Source organism: Lynx rufus, unplaced genomic scaffold, assembly GCF_022079265.1.
Source record: "Lynx rufus isolate CCGP_SWC_20201006 ecotype Redwood Valley unplaced genomic scaffold, mLynRuf1.p SCAF_6, whole genome shotgun sequence".
Lineage (NCBI taxonomy): Eukaryota > Metazoa > Chordata > Mammalia > Carnivora > Felidae > Lynx > Lynx rufus.
In genome coordinates, this window is record NW_025814878.1 from 113,849,614 (window position 1) to 113,863,348 (window position 13,735).

Genomic DNA, 13,735 nt, shown 5'->3' on the forward strand with positions numbered 1-13,735 from the left:
AATTGTGCCATCTTGTGGTTTGGAGAAAATAACAGGTAGTTCTTAAGGGGTTCCTCTGCCTCTCACTCCTGTTATGGAGGCAGGGCCAGGAGAGGAGGAGCCAGAAGGACTGACTCAGTGCAGCAACCACCCAGCCCGGTCACCCGCCGTGGGTGGGGTGCCAGCCCAAGCCCTCTGGGTTTCCCAGAGAATTCCTTCCCCATGCCATAAGCTGCCCTGGGCGGGCACCCCGGCCCACAGTAACCGCTCAGCCACCACCGGGGGCCTTCACAGGAGCCTTCACTCACACACTCTCCCTCCCTCGCCTCACATAGTCACACACTCTTCCTCACACATTCACACTCTCCCTCATATACTCACGTACTCTCCCTCACACATGCTTACACACTCACACGCTCACACCCTCACTCCTACACCCTCATCCACACGCTCACACACACTCACGCACTCACCCTCTCAGGAAGCCTGAAAGGAAACAATACTTGCTCTGTCTGCCTTCACCCCACCCCCACGCCCCAGTCATCGAGGCCATATCTATTTGTCTCAGACCACCTACGACATGCAAGGGACCAGAGAGGAAACCGGCTGTAAGAATGCGGCCAGTTAACCCTAACACGTGGTCCTGGGCTGCTGAAGGGAGAGATAAAAGAATCTGCTCTGGGATTCCTGCGGGTCACAGAAGGAAGCGTGATTCCTTCTAATTTTGACCTCTTGCAGGAGAAGCACCCTGGTTCTGCAGCCCTGAAACTGAGGGGCCCCTACGCCAGGTCTTCCCTCCTCCTCTGCCCCGAGGTGTGCTGGCAGGTAAGGTGTGAGGCGTCCCCGGGCACCTTCACAAACAGCGAAGAGCACAAGTCCCGGAGCAAGGCCGCTGGAACCACTTGCCAGCTGTACAGAGAAGCCGTCGGCCTCTCTGGCCCTCCGTGTTCTTGTGTGTAAAGTAAGAATACAGCACCGTATCAGTAAGATCCTGGCAGGAAACCGCCACCGCATCCCCGACGAGGGGCTAAAGAGAAGTTAATGAATGGATGTGAGACTAGGGTTAAGGGCCCCAGGAAGGGACGCTAACAACGGCAGAGAGCTGTTACCACTCCACGCCCGAACAGTAGCCGACAGAACAAATGCCCAGACCTCTCTCTCCCCTCCTGTCCTCCAGTTTTGCTAGTGCCCCTCGTTGCTCCGAGGGAAAGGGAGCCTAAATAATTCAGGCCACAGAGGTCAGCCTCCCAGGGCACAGAGCAAGCACCGAAGAGTGGTCAGTGGCCCTGGGGGGAGGGCGTGAATGGAGAATATCTAGCATAAAGAACTACTTTGTAAAGCCCTTAGTGCGGTCGGCAAATATTCTATGTAACTGTCTTTATTTGCGTCGTCCTGAGGGTCTTAATAAAGAGAAGTGCTTGTGGATCCAGAGAAATGACCGTCTAATGGTGGATTTTGTTTTACAGGATTGCCAAGGAGGGAACATTGATAAGGCAGAAGATTTCATCAAGCTCTCCACAGATCATGCCTGAGTCCCCTCCCCAACTGAATACTCAGTTAATGAGTACCCATTACACCCACTGGCCCGGAGGAGGAAGTACAGGAGGCTGGACTGAGCTCAAAACCTCCTGAAGTCAGAGTCGGGAGTGGTGGACGTTACAGTGGAGGCTGACTGCAATCCCCAGTCATTCTGCCAGGTCACCCCATCCGTATGACCAAGTCAGCATGCTGGAGCCCCCAAGAAGAGGGCAGGCCTCTGGCAATTCTGCCTCTTTCCAGATTTGGGAAAAGGGCCCCACACCGTTGTGGGGAAGCTGCACAGGCCTCTGTGAGCATGCCCGGGCCTCCGCACTTCACCTGCCAACAAGGGAGGCCGGTTGGAAGGAGAGGGGGGACATCATCCCAGTGATCCTATTGGGAAAGGGGGCCAGCATGGAAAATCTCCCGGGGGCCAGGACCAGGCAGGAGCGGCCTTTGTCTGGCAGGAGATGAACAAGATGACATCAAGTCCACCTGGGCTGGGTCTTGGCCTCCAGCCACGCCCCACACCCACCTTGGCAGGACCCAGGCCCTGCCAGCTGGCCCTTGCCTGGGCTGCCTGGCCAAAACTGGGAATGACTGAAATATAGGGGTTCACCTCCCAAACAGGACCTGCTCCTATGCCAGCTTTGCCGGCCTCTGTTTCTGGATCATTCAGAAGGAAGAGGTCCTGCAGCAAGGGGTGTGCCATGCCCTCCCAAGGGGGCAGGGAAGGGTCAAGGCTGAGGCACTCTGAAGAGGGGAGGGACAGAAAGGCCTGCTGTTTGCCCAGGAGCTGAGCAGACACTAGGGCCCTTGTCCTGGGGCAGCGGGGGAGGCTTCTGGCCAGATGGAGAGCAGCCGGGGGAGAGGAGGGACTCTTGGGCCGAGCAATCAGCCTCTTCCTCCCACACCCCCACTGAACTCCCAGGACTCTCTTCCTCTCCAGCCCCAAAGGAAGAGAGGAGCCTTACTGAGGCCTGTTGAAGCCCAGCCCCCACTCCCACCCAGACATCAGAACATCTGGAGGCAGTCCCAGGGTGCTCAGAAGCACCCCAAGTTGTTGAGCAAGGTGCTGCCTTCCTGAGGCACCGATGCTGTAAAACCCTCTGGGTCTGGGTGGTCAAAGCTGGACAGGCTTTTCTCTGGAAGGGGCCCTCCTGGTCTGCAGGGAGCAAACCCAGTCTCGGACCTTCAGGGCAGGCTGGTGAGGAGGGCTGCGTTCAGCCATTTGACAGATACTTGTTGAGTCTGTGCTCTGTGCTGGCCATTCTACAGGGGCAGCAGGTTGACAGCTCCCTGAGGGCCTAAGCACCCTGGTCGCCATGGCACCCAGCTCCTGCCCAGCCCCTGACCCAGAGCAGACCTTGGACAAACATGGGTTGGGCAAGCTGAACCTCAGCAGCTCCTTCTTTGGTCGGCATTGCTGAGATTCTATACCCTCTTTCTAAACGTAGCCACACCCAGGAGCGGCCCCCAGCACATCAGTCAGCCCTCAGTATTTGTCCAGGGTTGGCTGGGGTAGCTAAGAGGAAGGCTTTCCCAACACTTGGAGCAGGAGCCAGGAAGGGGAAACTATTGACAGACCGCTGCCAACACCTGTTGCCCACCCCTAGGTGGTGCTATGGCTGCATGAGTGCACTTACTCCGGCCTCCTCCCTGCCCCATTTTACAGATGAGAAAACTGAGGCTCGCACAGCCAAGGGGACTTCAAGGCAATCAAACAGCTAATGGATCATTCCCATTCAACAGATAGAGGGGAAACTCGACTATCTAAGTGGCTGGTGAAGGTTGTACAGCTGGTAAGGTGTCCCCATGTTGCAGATAAGGAAAGCTCAGGGCGGTGGAGGGATTTTCTCAGTGCCACACAGCTAGTAAGTGACAGAGTTGGGACCCAAGCTCAGGCCTGCCTGACCCCCAGAGCATCCCGGCTTAATTTTCCTTTTGCAGAAGGAATCTGGGAGGGGAATCTGCTCACTCATGAGTGTTGCTCAGCAGAGGGTGGTTCCTACGCCCTCACAGACCCTGCCTGGAACTCCTTTTCAGTGGTGGCTGGGAGGAGCCTCTCGCCATTGAGACAGGGACCCTACCAAGGCCTGTCCCTCCATTTAGATCTTTCCTCTGACTTCACCGTCCAGCGGGCCTGGTCTGGCTCCCTCCATCCTGAGCCAGGTGGGCCTCCATGCCCCAGGATGGGCCCTCTCTGAGCACCACCGTCTGTGGGCCACATGCAGGCGGCACCTGCCCTGATTCCTGCAGACTCCAGCACCAACCACCATGATGCATTAGCTCTCCCGTTGTCCCAACAGACAAAATGAACAGCAGGAGGGAAAGAAGTTAGACATCAGGGAGGACTTCCAGGTTGTCACAGATGGAAGATGCAGGGACCCCGGACGACAGAGGTTGTGGAGTTCTTTAAAAGAGGAATATGCCAGGCTGCCCGAGGAAAAACCCAAATTCAGGGGTTCCAAATTAATTAGCTTCCTTTGGCTTCTCCAGCTCCCTCCCCTTAGGGCCTGAATGATGGGATGGGAACTGGAAGGCTGCCTCCAGAACCTGTTCAGACCTCTGACCAGGGCACACCCAGCAGCTCACACTGTTTACATTCAGAGCCAATAAGAATGAGCATTTCCTGAACCTTACTACGGTCCCTCTATGCCTCTATCAATGCATTTGATCTTCAAGTGGCCCTAGGGAAGGGGCACTGCTATTATGTCCACCTAAAAGGCGAGGAAACCAAGGCCCAAGGCCTTTTCCAGAACTCTCCATCTTCCCAATGTCTGTTCATCCTTCAGGGCTCAGCTTAAGTGTCCCCCTCCCCAACAGGTCACACCAAGGACCTCTGCTCTCCGCGGGGCAGTCAATGCACAAGGACCACCACCAGGCTGTCCAGGGCAACCTGCCACCTCCTAGCTCTCCACCTTGAATAGACAACTTCCCTAAACCTCAGTTCCCTTATCTGTCAAGTGGGGATAATGAAGTACCAACCATAGGGGATGGTGGTGGGCATTCACCAAGATGACAGACCTCTGATGTACCCTTGACTCATGTCCAAGGCCACAGCTTCCTGCAGCTCTGAGCTCTGGTAACGGGCTCTTTTGTCTTCATCCAGCTCCAGACTTGCTCGGCCAACAGACGGGGGATCAGGAGGCTGGGTCTTGGAGACATGGAGTGCCGAGGGCTGAGGGCAGGGCCCAGCTGAGGCAGGCACCAAGGATACCCTGGCCCTGGCCATATAGGGACCAGGGTGGAGGTGACACCCAGCAGCTCATCTGTCAGGTGCTTGGTTGGTCATGGCCATGAGGTTAAGCCAAGTAGTTCCTATTTACCTCTTGGGGCCAGAGGGAGGGGGTGCCATCCTGTCTCAGCTTCCCCAGTGCATTCTGAGAGCCCAGGGAGTCACCTCCTGGCTTTGGGTCTAGTGGAGGAGGAGCTCAGTCTGGGTGACAAGGTGGGAAGGGGACTAAGAGAAGGATCAGGAACAATTTAAGGGTAACGTTTGGATTACTACTGCTGCGTAACAAATTATCCAAAACTTCGTAGCGTGAAAAAAACCACCATTTTATTTTGCTCAGAGTTTTATGAGTCGGGAATTTGGGAAAGGCCTGCTAGGCAGCTCTCACTTAGGGTCTCATATGATTGCTATCAGATGTTGTCTGGGGCTGGAGGCATCTGAAAGGCTCAGCTGGGCTGGCTGAGCAGGACAGTTCCCTCCCATGGCTGGGAGCTCAGCTGGGGCTGTGGATGAGGCTACTGCCATGTGGCCTCTCCAGCCACATTGGCAGTCTTAGGGTGGTCTGACTTCTCACACGGGCTCTGGCTTATCCCAGAGCAACTGTCCTAAGAGAAGCAGGAGGAACCTAGGTGGCCTTTTATAACGTAGCTTCCACAGTCACAGAGCAGCACTTCCACTGTGTTTTATTGGTGGAAGCAGCCACAGCCCTCCCAGATTCAAGGGGAGAAGGACATAGGTCCCACCACTCCCTGGGAAGAGTGCCAAAGGACGTTGGGACCATGCTTTTTTTTTTTTTTTTGAGAGAGAGAGAGCGTGCGTGCAAGTGTGAGCAATGAAGGGGCAGAGAGGGAGACAGAGGATCCAGAGTGGGTTCCAAGCTGAGAGCAGAGTCCGATGCAGGGTTCAAACCCACGAACTGTGAGATCACGACCTGAGCCGAAGCCAGCTGCTTAACCAGCTGAGCTAGCCAGGTGCCCCTATTTATTTTTTAATTTAAATTTTAGTTAACATACAGTGCAATATTGGTTTCAGGAGTAGACTCCAGGGATTCATCACTTACATGCAACATCCAGTGCTCATCACAAGTGTCCTCCTTAGTACCCATCACCCATCTCGTCCTTCTCCCACCTACCTACCCCCCTCCCTCTGTCAACCCTCCGTTTGTTGTCTGTCTTTAAGAGCCTCGTGTGGTTTCCTTCTCCACTTCTCTCCACCTTCCCATGTATTCATCTCTTTTGTTTCTTAAAGGGACCATGCTTTTAAACTACTAGAGGTAACATCTCAGAATGGGTCTCTCCCTGTGCTAACTGGGACCTCACAGGTTATAGGCCCTGAGGGATAGCAAGAGACCTTAGGCCAGCACCCATCCTACAGATTTGAAGACTGGGGTCCTGGGAGTGCAGAGCTTGGCTCTCAGCACGTGCCTTGGTCCCATCCTGCCTGTCTCTGACAGTGAAGGTCAAGGAGTGCTCAGGCCCTGAGGCCCAGGCCCGGTCAGGGACTTGGAGAGGCTTGTGGGGGAATGCGTATGCGCAAGGGGTATGTAAGAGTGTGCATGCGTGTGTACAAGCACTGGCATGTGTGGATGAACAGGGGAGGATCACTCCACTTACTTACTATTGTGCCTTGTTAGCAAACTCCCCTCTTCTAGGGACCCAGATTTTGCAGTGCAGTAGAAAAGGTGAGGCAGGACCATAGGGAGGAAAGGGCTTCAGGAGGAAGGGGCCAAGTCAAGAGTGTGTGCTGGGCAAGAAAGAGGCCTGTGGGGGTCAGAGGGGCTAGGACTCTGGTCCTGGGGTCTCGGGGTTCAGGGCTCCCAAGAAGCTGACAACAGCTAGTCATCAGAAACCCTTGACAGTTTCCTGGCAGCACAGGGGAGCACCTGCTGGGAGAGGGTGGAGACTTGAGGGGTCAGGGAGGCCTGGAGAAGCCCATGGTCCTCAGCCCCCACCCTGAGGCCAAGAGGTGAGATACCTCTTCAGTACCCTGCCTGTCCCCAAAGCTGCTCTAGGCCTCCAGTAGCCCATACCACAGTAGCCCAAGGCGAAGCAGCCAAGGCAAACCAGTGTCCCAGTGTGTGGCAGCCTGTCACCCAGTCTCTTTCATCGCCTCCAGGGCAGGGACTTGTCCACAGCCAGACTCCCAACAGGCTCTCAACAGACATTTGTTGATTGAATGGGGAGTGGGTGCATGCTGGAGTTGGTGTGGGCTGGGGTCTGCCCTGGCCCCTGGCCCTTGCTCCTTTGCTCAGCCTCCAGGCAGGGTGGCTGCTGCAGCCACTCCCTAGCCCACTCCAGAGACCCACCCAGGTCCTCAGCCACTTCCCAGGCGGCAGACATGTTTGGCCCTACAGGCCTCTGGAAGGAGGCAGCTTATCAGAGGGGAAAGGACACTTTGTTCAGGCCTGGCCATCTGCCTGGGCTGGGGGCGCCTTGTTCAGGCCTGGCAGGCAAAGCAAGGCACTCCCTGTAGTCAGATCCCAGCAAACAGACGGGGATGGAAGGCCTGGAGAGGGCAGATTCACAAGGCTCTGTGCCCCAGGCCATGCCAGGACCTCGGGCCCCTCTCAGAGGTCCACTCAGGCCCTCCCTTCCCCTCTGCAATTCTACCTTCTCTCCATTTGTCTCCTACCTCTCTGACTCCTGATTAGATTTTTCACTCACTCGCTCCATTCGTTCATTTAAGCAACATTTAAGGACGACTTGGAAGGTGCTAGTAAGGTTCTAGACCCTGGGGACATGGCAGCCAGCAAAACAGGCAACCATGCCTCATGAAGCTTACATCCCAGTTGAGAGACAATAAGCACAAAGATAAATGAAATATGCAATATGTTAGATGATGAAGGTGCTCTGAAGAAAATAAAGCAGGGCAGGAGCACAGGGAGAGAGCCAGGTGCAGGGGATGAAGGGGAAGAGATGATTTTTTTTTCAACATACGGTGGTTAAGAAATATCCCTCCCTCCCCCTGGGGCGCCTGGGTGGCTTAGTCGGTTGGGTGACCAACTTTGGCCCAGGTCATGATCTCATAGTTCATGAGCTCGAGCCCCGTGTCAGGCTCTGTGCTGACAGCTCAGAGCCTGGAGCCTGCTTCAGATTCTGCGTCTCCACCTTTCTCTGCCCCTCCCATGCTCATGCTCCGTCTCTCTCTGTCTCTCAATAATAAATAACACGTTTAAAAAAAAATTTTTTTTTTAAAGAAATATCCCCTGAGAAGGTGACAGCTAAGCAAAGGCCTCAAGGATGTAAGGAAGTTCCTCACCTAAATTCCTCAAGGCAGATCCTCCAAGGCAGCGGGAATAGCAAATGCAAAGGCCCTGAAGCCAGAGCGAGATGATTTTGCGCAAGGCACAGCAAAGAGACCAGTGAGGCCCGAGCACATAGGGCAAGGAGGGCAGCAGGAGATGGGGTCAGAGACCCACAGACAGCCGGATGAGGAGGGGCCTCATCCGCCTGGGGAAAGGACTCTGGCTCACGCTCAGGTGATGGGGAGCCAGTGCAGGGCTCCGAACAGAGGATTTACCTTTCAAAATAACAATAGCTCCTGCTACATAGTGTCTAATATGTATCAGCCACTTTTCTAAACACCAAACATGTATTAGCCCATTTAATCCTAATAACCTTTATTAAAGATGAGGAAACTGACCAGAGAGAGTTCTCTACACACTAGATGTTAGTAGCACCCTCCTCCAACTGGTGACAAACCAAAAACGTCTCCGGACATTGCCAAATGGTTCCTGGCAGACAGCATTGCCCCCAACCCAGAACGACTACCCAAGTGTCCTCCTGTCCACCCCATCTGCCACTGTCCCAGCTCAGGCCCACACCCCTCTCACTATGACGATTGTGACAGCTTCCTAATTGGCCAGGCGGCCCCCTGTCCTCTCCACTCCATCCCCCATGGTGCATCTTGCCATACCACTCTCCCAGCTTTCAGCGATCTATGAATCCCAGTGCCCTGAGGATAAACGCCAAGCCATTTAGGATGGTATTCATGGTCCTATATAATCCGGCTCCTGCCTATCTCTCTGGCAATATCCTTGAACCCTCTCTTCCCACTGGCCCCCACCATTCAGTCTAGCAGCGTGTGTTGAGCCTACTGTGTGCCAGCCACCATGGTGGGCGCTGCTGACAGAGAGACCAGACCCCTGCCTTCACTGTATATGTGTCCAGGGTTGGGGAGAGCAGGTGAACTCGCGGGTCCTGTTTGTCCCTGGCCAGGGAGATGTGAGCGCTCCAGGAGAAGAGGTGTTGGAGCTGAGCTGTACAGGATGGGCAGGAGTTGTCAAGAGGAAGCAGAGAAGACCCAGCAGTCGTGGGGCAGAAGCTTTGAGAGGATGGGGAAGGTGTGTCTGTGATGTGGGGCCCCAGGAAAGGCCCTGAGAGAGCCAGTGTGAAGAGGGATGGATGGCGAGGAACAAAGGACTAAGCATGAACAGGTGGACCGAACAAGGAGGTCCAGGAGAGCAGTCCAGGGTGGTTCCGGGAGGTGGAAAGCAGGGTTGTGGTGCAGGCTGAACACCTTCCCCTCACCACAGGGTTCTCCTGGCAGGCATGCCCTTCCCCCCTTGCTTTATCTAATTTCGCCTCCTCTTGCAAGCCCAAATCTCAAATGGTTGCCGCCTCCTTGAAGCCTTCTGGATTCCTCCCTGCTGGAATTACGATCTCCCTCCTCCGTGCTCTCCAAACCTGGTATTACAGAAATATTATCATCTGATTTTATGGCAGGGGTCCGATGTTACCCCCACACTTCCGACTGTGAATTTCATGTAAGCAAGGAGGTGTCTTTTTTCTTCTTAAGTTTCTCCAAGATATAGTCCTTTACCTATTAATTATGCATCTTCTTTACAGTGATTTGTTTTTATATTTATTTTTGAGACAGAGAGGGAGAGAGAGAGCGCGAGCGAGCGAGAGCACACGAGTGGGGGAGGGGCAGAGAGAAAGGGGAGACAAGAGGATCCCAAGCGGCTCTGCGCTGACAGCAGAGAGCCCCCTTTGCGGGGCTCGAACTCCCAAACCGTGAGATCAAGCCCTGAGCCAAAAGAGGGACGCTCAACCGACTGAGGCACCGAGGCGCCCCAGGGAGGTGTCTTTTATCCTTGGTCTCCTGATGAATTAAATCAAACTGCCTTCAGCAGAGGTAGCCCGGACAGGCCTCGAGGCCTCAGGGAGCGGAAACACCCTGCGGTTCAGTGGCTCCCGCGCTGGCCCAGGTGCGCACGGTCGGCGCGCCGCGGGGCCTCCAGATGGCAGGGGTGTCGTGGCCGGGCTGCATTTGATGCGCCTCGGTGCGCGAACGCGCGGCCCGCGCCAACGGACTCCTCCCGCCCTAGCGCTGCAATCGCCCACACGTGACCGGGGCCGCCTCCTTGTCTTCCGCAGGCCCTTCCCGAATCCATGCCCGGGCCGCCCCTCTCCGCCCTCTGGGGCGGGGCTGGGAGGTGCCACCGCGGGAGCCCCTGGCTGAACACTGCACGGAGGTGCGGGCCAGGGGGCGCTCCCTGGTGAGAAAGACCCCCCACCCATCCCCACCCCTAGCGACGCCCAGGACCCTTGTAATAATTACAGCAGCCGGTGAGGCCACCTGCCTCACGACCTAAGTGGCCTCCCAGCTTCAGTCCCTGCCCCCTATAGTCTCTTCCCCCCTCAGCAGCCAAGGAAGACTTTTAAAAACTGTAAACCACATTGGGGCACCTGGGTGGCTCAGATGGTTAAGCGAGGGACTTCAGCCCACGTCATGATCTCATGGTTTGTGGGTTCAAGCCCCGAGTCGGGCTCTGTGCTGACAGCTCAGAGCTTGGAGCCTGCTTCGGATTCTGGATCTCCTTCTCTCTCTGCCCCTCCCCCTCCATCGCTCACGCTCTGTCTCTCTGTGTCTCTCAAAACTGAATAAATGTTAAAAAATAAATTATAGGGGTGCCTGGGTGGCTCAGTCGGTTGAGCGACCGACTTCAGCTCAGGTCATGATCTCACAGCTGGTGGGTTCGAGCCCCACATCTGGCTCTGTGCTGACAGCTCGGAGCCTGGAGCCTGCTTTGGATTCTGTGTCTTCCTCTCTCTCTGCCCCTAAGCCACTCGCATTCTGTCTCTGTCTCTCTCAAAAATAAATAAACATTAAAAAATAAAAATAAATAAATTATAAACTGTAAACCATATCATGTCACTCCTTGCTCTGACCAAATAAGCCCTAAAAACCCAGATGGGCAAAATAGTTCCTTAACTCCTGACCTCACCTCTTACTCCCCCTCCCACTCACTCCTCTCCGGCTCAGCCTCAAGGGTCTACTTCCAGTTCCTCAAACACCTGTGCCTGCTCCTGCCTCAGGGCACTTGCGCTTGCTGTTCCCCCTGCTGTAATGCCCTTTCCCCACCCCCACTCCCCCAAGGCTCCCTCTTTCTCACTTCCTCCTGGCCCCTGCTTCTACGTGATCCCCTCAGAGCTGCCTTTCCCACCCCAACACTCTTATCTAAAACAGCATCCCATTCCCCAGCTCCCAGCGTCATCTTTCTTCATAGTACTTGTCGCTCCCTAATGTGTTATCTGTTTATTGTCTCTCCTACTAGCAATATAATAAATGCTAAAAAAAAAAAAAAAAAAGGTTTTGTACATCTTGTTCTGTGCTCTATTCCCCAGTGCCTACAATAGGAATGGGATGTAGTAGAAGCTTAATAAATATTTGTTCTGTGCCAAATAGCACTTCATTCGGCCCACAAGAGAAGCCCTGTGATTTGCCCATTGCGCAAATTGGAAACTGAGATTCAGAGGGGTATGGGACCCTCCACCAGCGCTGGAGCTGGGGCTCCAGGCTCCAACCCAGTGAGTCTCTCCTCTCTGCCTCTCTGTTCTCCATTTCATGTCCTACCTGGAAAAGAATACAGGTGTGGTTTCACCCTTCTCTTGTCCCAGGATAGGCAAGACTGACAACCAGTGACTCAGAGCCCAAGGCAGCATTCTCCTCAAAGGACCTGCCCAGGAGCCCACAGGGAGAGAGTCCCCCCCGCCATCTCCCCAGGAAGGCAGGCCCAGCTTTGACCTGACCACTTTTCCCTGGGACCATCTGTTCACCCCCTCCCCCAGTTACCTCCTCTCCCCTTCTTTTCAGCCACCTGTGGGCCCCCAAAATACCCTCAGAATAATCTGGGGGCTGCTTTTCTTACCTTTATCCCCCCAGAGATACAGCGAGATAGAGACAGTGACACAGAAAGAAAGCGTGGTGGGGGAGTGGGGGAGCACAAGCCAGAGATACACATGCAGAGACAGGAGAGAGACAGGAGAAGATGGGAAAGATGAGAAACCCAAAAAAGCAGAGACCTGACAAGTTCCAAAATAATGGCTCCACTCAAACCCGCAGGCCAACCCAGGGCCACTGCCAACCCAATAGGGCCTTTTGAGTGAATTAGAGAGATGCACCCTGGTCGAGTTCCAGAGCCCTCTGGCCTTTGAGCCAAGCACACTGGTACAGGGCCCAACCCACAGAGCAGTGCAGAGCAGCCCTCCCTTGCCGTCTGCCCAAGGAGGGAAGGCAAATTTCAGTGACACCGGGTCCTCAGGTTTGACCCGCAGATGCGTCCATACAGTGGTCCCTGGAAGCCTCTCATACACTTCAGGATCTCTCCCCATGGGCCATGAGCCTGAACCCAGCCCTCTGCACTTCCCCACTGGCCCTTCCCTAACAGCAGGTCCTTGGGCCATGTCACCCCTGCCTAAACCAGTCCCACCCACAGAAACCAGCCCAGGACTCCCAGGGGCCAGGACAAGGCCCTCATGCCTGTGCCAGTGCACAGACCCCCTTCTTGCTCGCATAGGCCACCTCCTAGCTTCATAGACCTTCTTCTCTGTAGTTCATAGGAATTTCGCCCCCGCCCCCGGCGGGTGGGGGCATGACCCTCCCTCAGCAGAATGGGCAAGAGAGAAGCAGAGAGGGGAGCCATCACCTAAGAGTCTCCCATACTAAATCAAGATTCCTGCCGCCTCAATCCCCAGCAGCCATACCCTTGTGGGGGCTGAGAAGGAAATGCTCCCTCCCCAGGAGCACAGGTGACCTATGAGTGGACACTTGGCTCACACAGGCAGCCAAGGAGCCTGAGCTGCCAGTGGGGACCCAGCCTACCCCAGCCGAATGTGGGGCTGCCTGTGTACTCCACTGGCTGGCCCTACCCACAGGGCAACGGGGGAGGGCAGGAGCTGTCCTGCAGCGCTCTGGGCCCTGGGATTCCCCCACTCAAGCCTGGGCATGGCCTGGAACAAGGTCATGGCCTGTTAGGATGGGGGAGGGAGAGGAAATATCCTCTCCATGGGGTCCGTGAGGAGTGCTACATCTGTGCCGGGGGGAGATCGGGGGTCCAGGTGGAACCAGGGGACCCCCACAGGCCACTGTCTAAGGCCCCCACCCTTCCCCATAGCCAAGACTCTGGAGGAAATAATTAGGGCATAGGTGAGTCATAGGGTCACAAGGCTGCTTCCTGGCTGACTCAGGCAGGGGCAGTCAGATGGGCTTTTCCATCAGGATCTTCCCCAGCCCAGAGCCTGAGTCAAGGATTCCAGGTGAGCAACACCTCCTGGTATCCAAACTGGGCTTCGCCCTCCCTGATGCTGGATCCCCGAAAAGCCAGGTATGAGGGTGTGCCCTTCCATGGCCGGTAAGGGCACAGGATCGTGCACCCCCAACTCAAGCCTATCCTTGCTTCTGGGATTTAGAGTTGGGTCTTCTAGATGTCGGGACCTCCCTCTGACCAGGATCCCCAGAGGCACCTGGCAGTGAGCATGGCACAGAGGGGCCATGACCAGGGGCAGCAGGTTGAGGCCCTGCCCCCCACTCCTGCAGCAGGGGCCCTCCGGCATCATCCCAGGGCCTCCTACCTGTCCCCCAGCCAGCCCTCCAAGCAGGTCCCCGTGGCCCCAGGGCCGCTTTCCTGGCTTTGTCCCTGTGCTGGTTGGGCAGGAAGTTCCTGCTGGAGAATTCCCGGATCCTCCCCATGAGGCCACAAGCCTGGCCTGGGAACTTAGG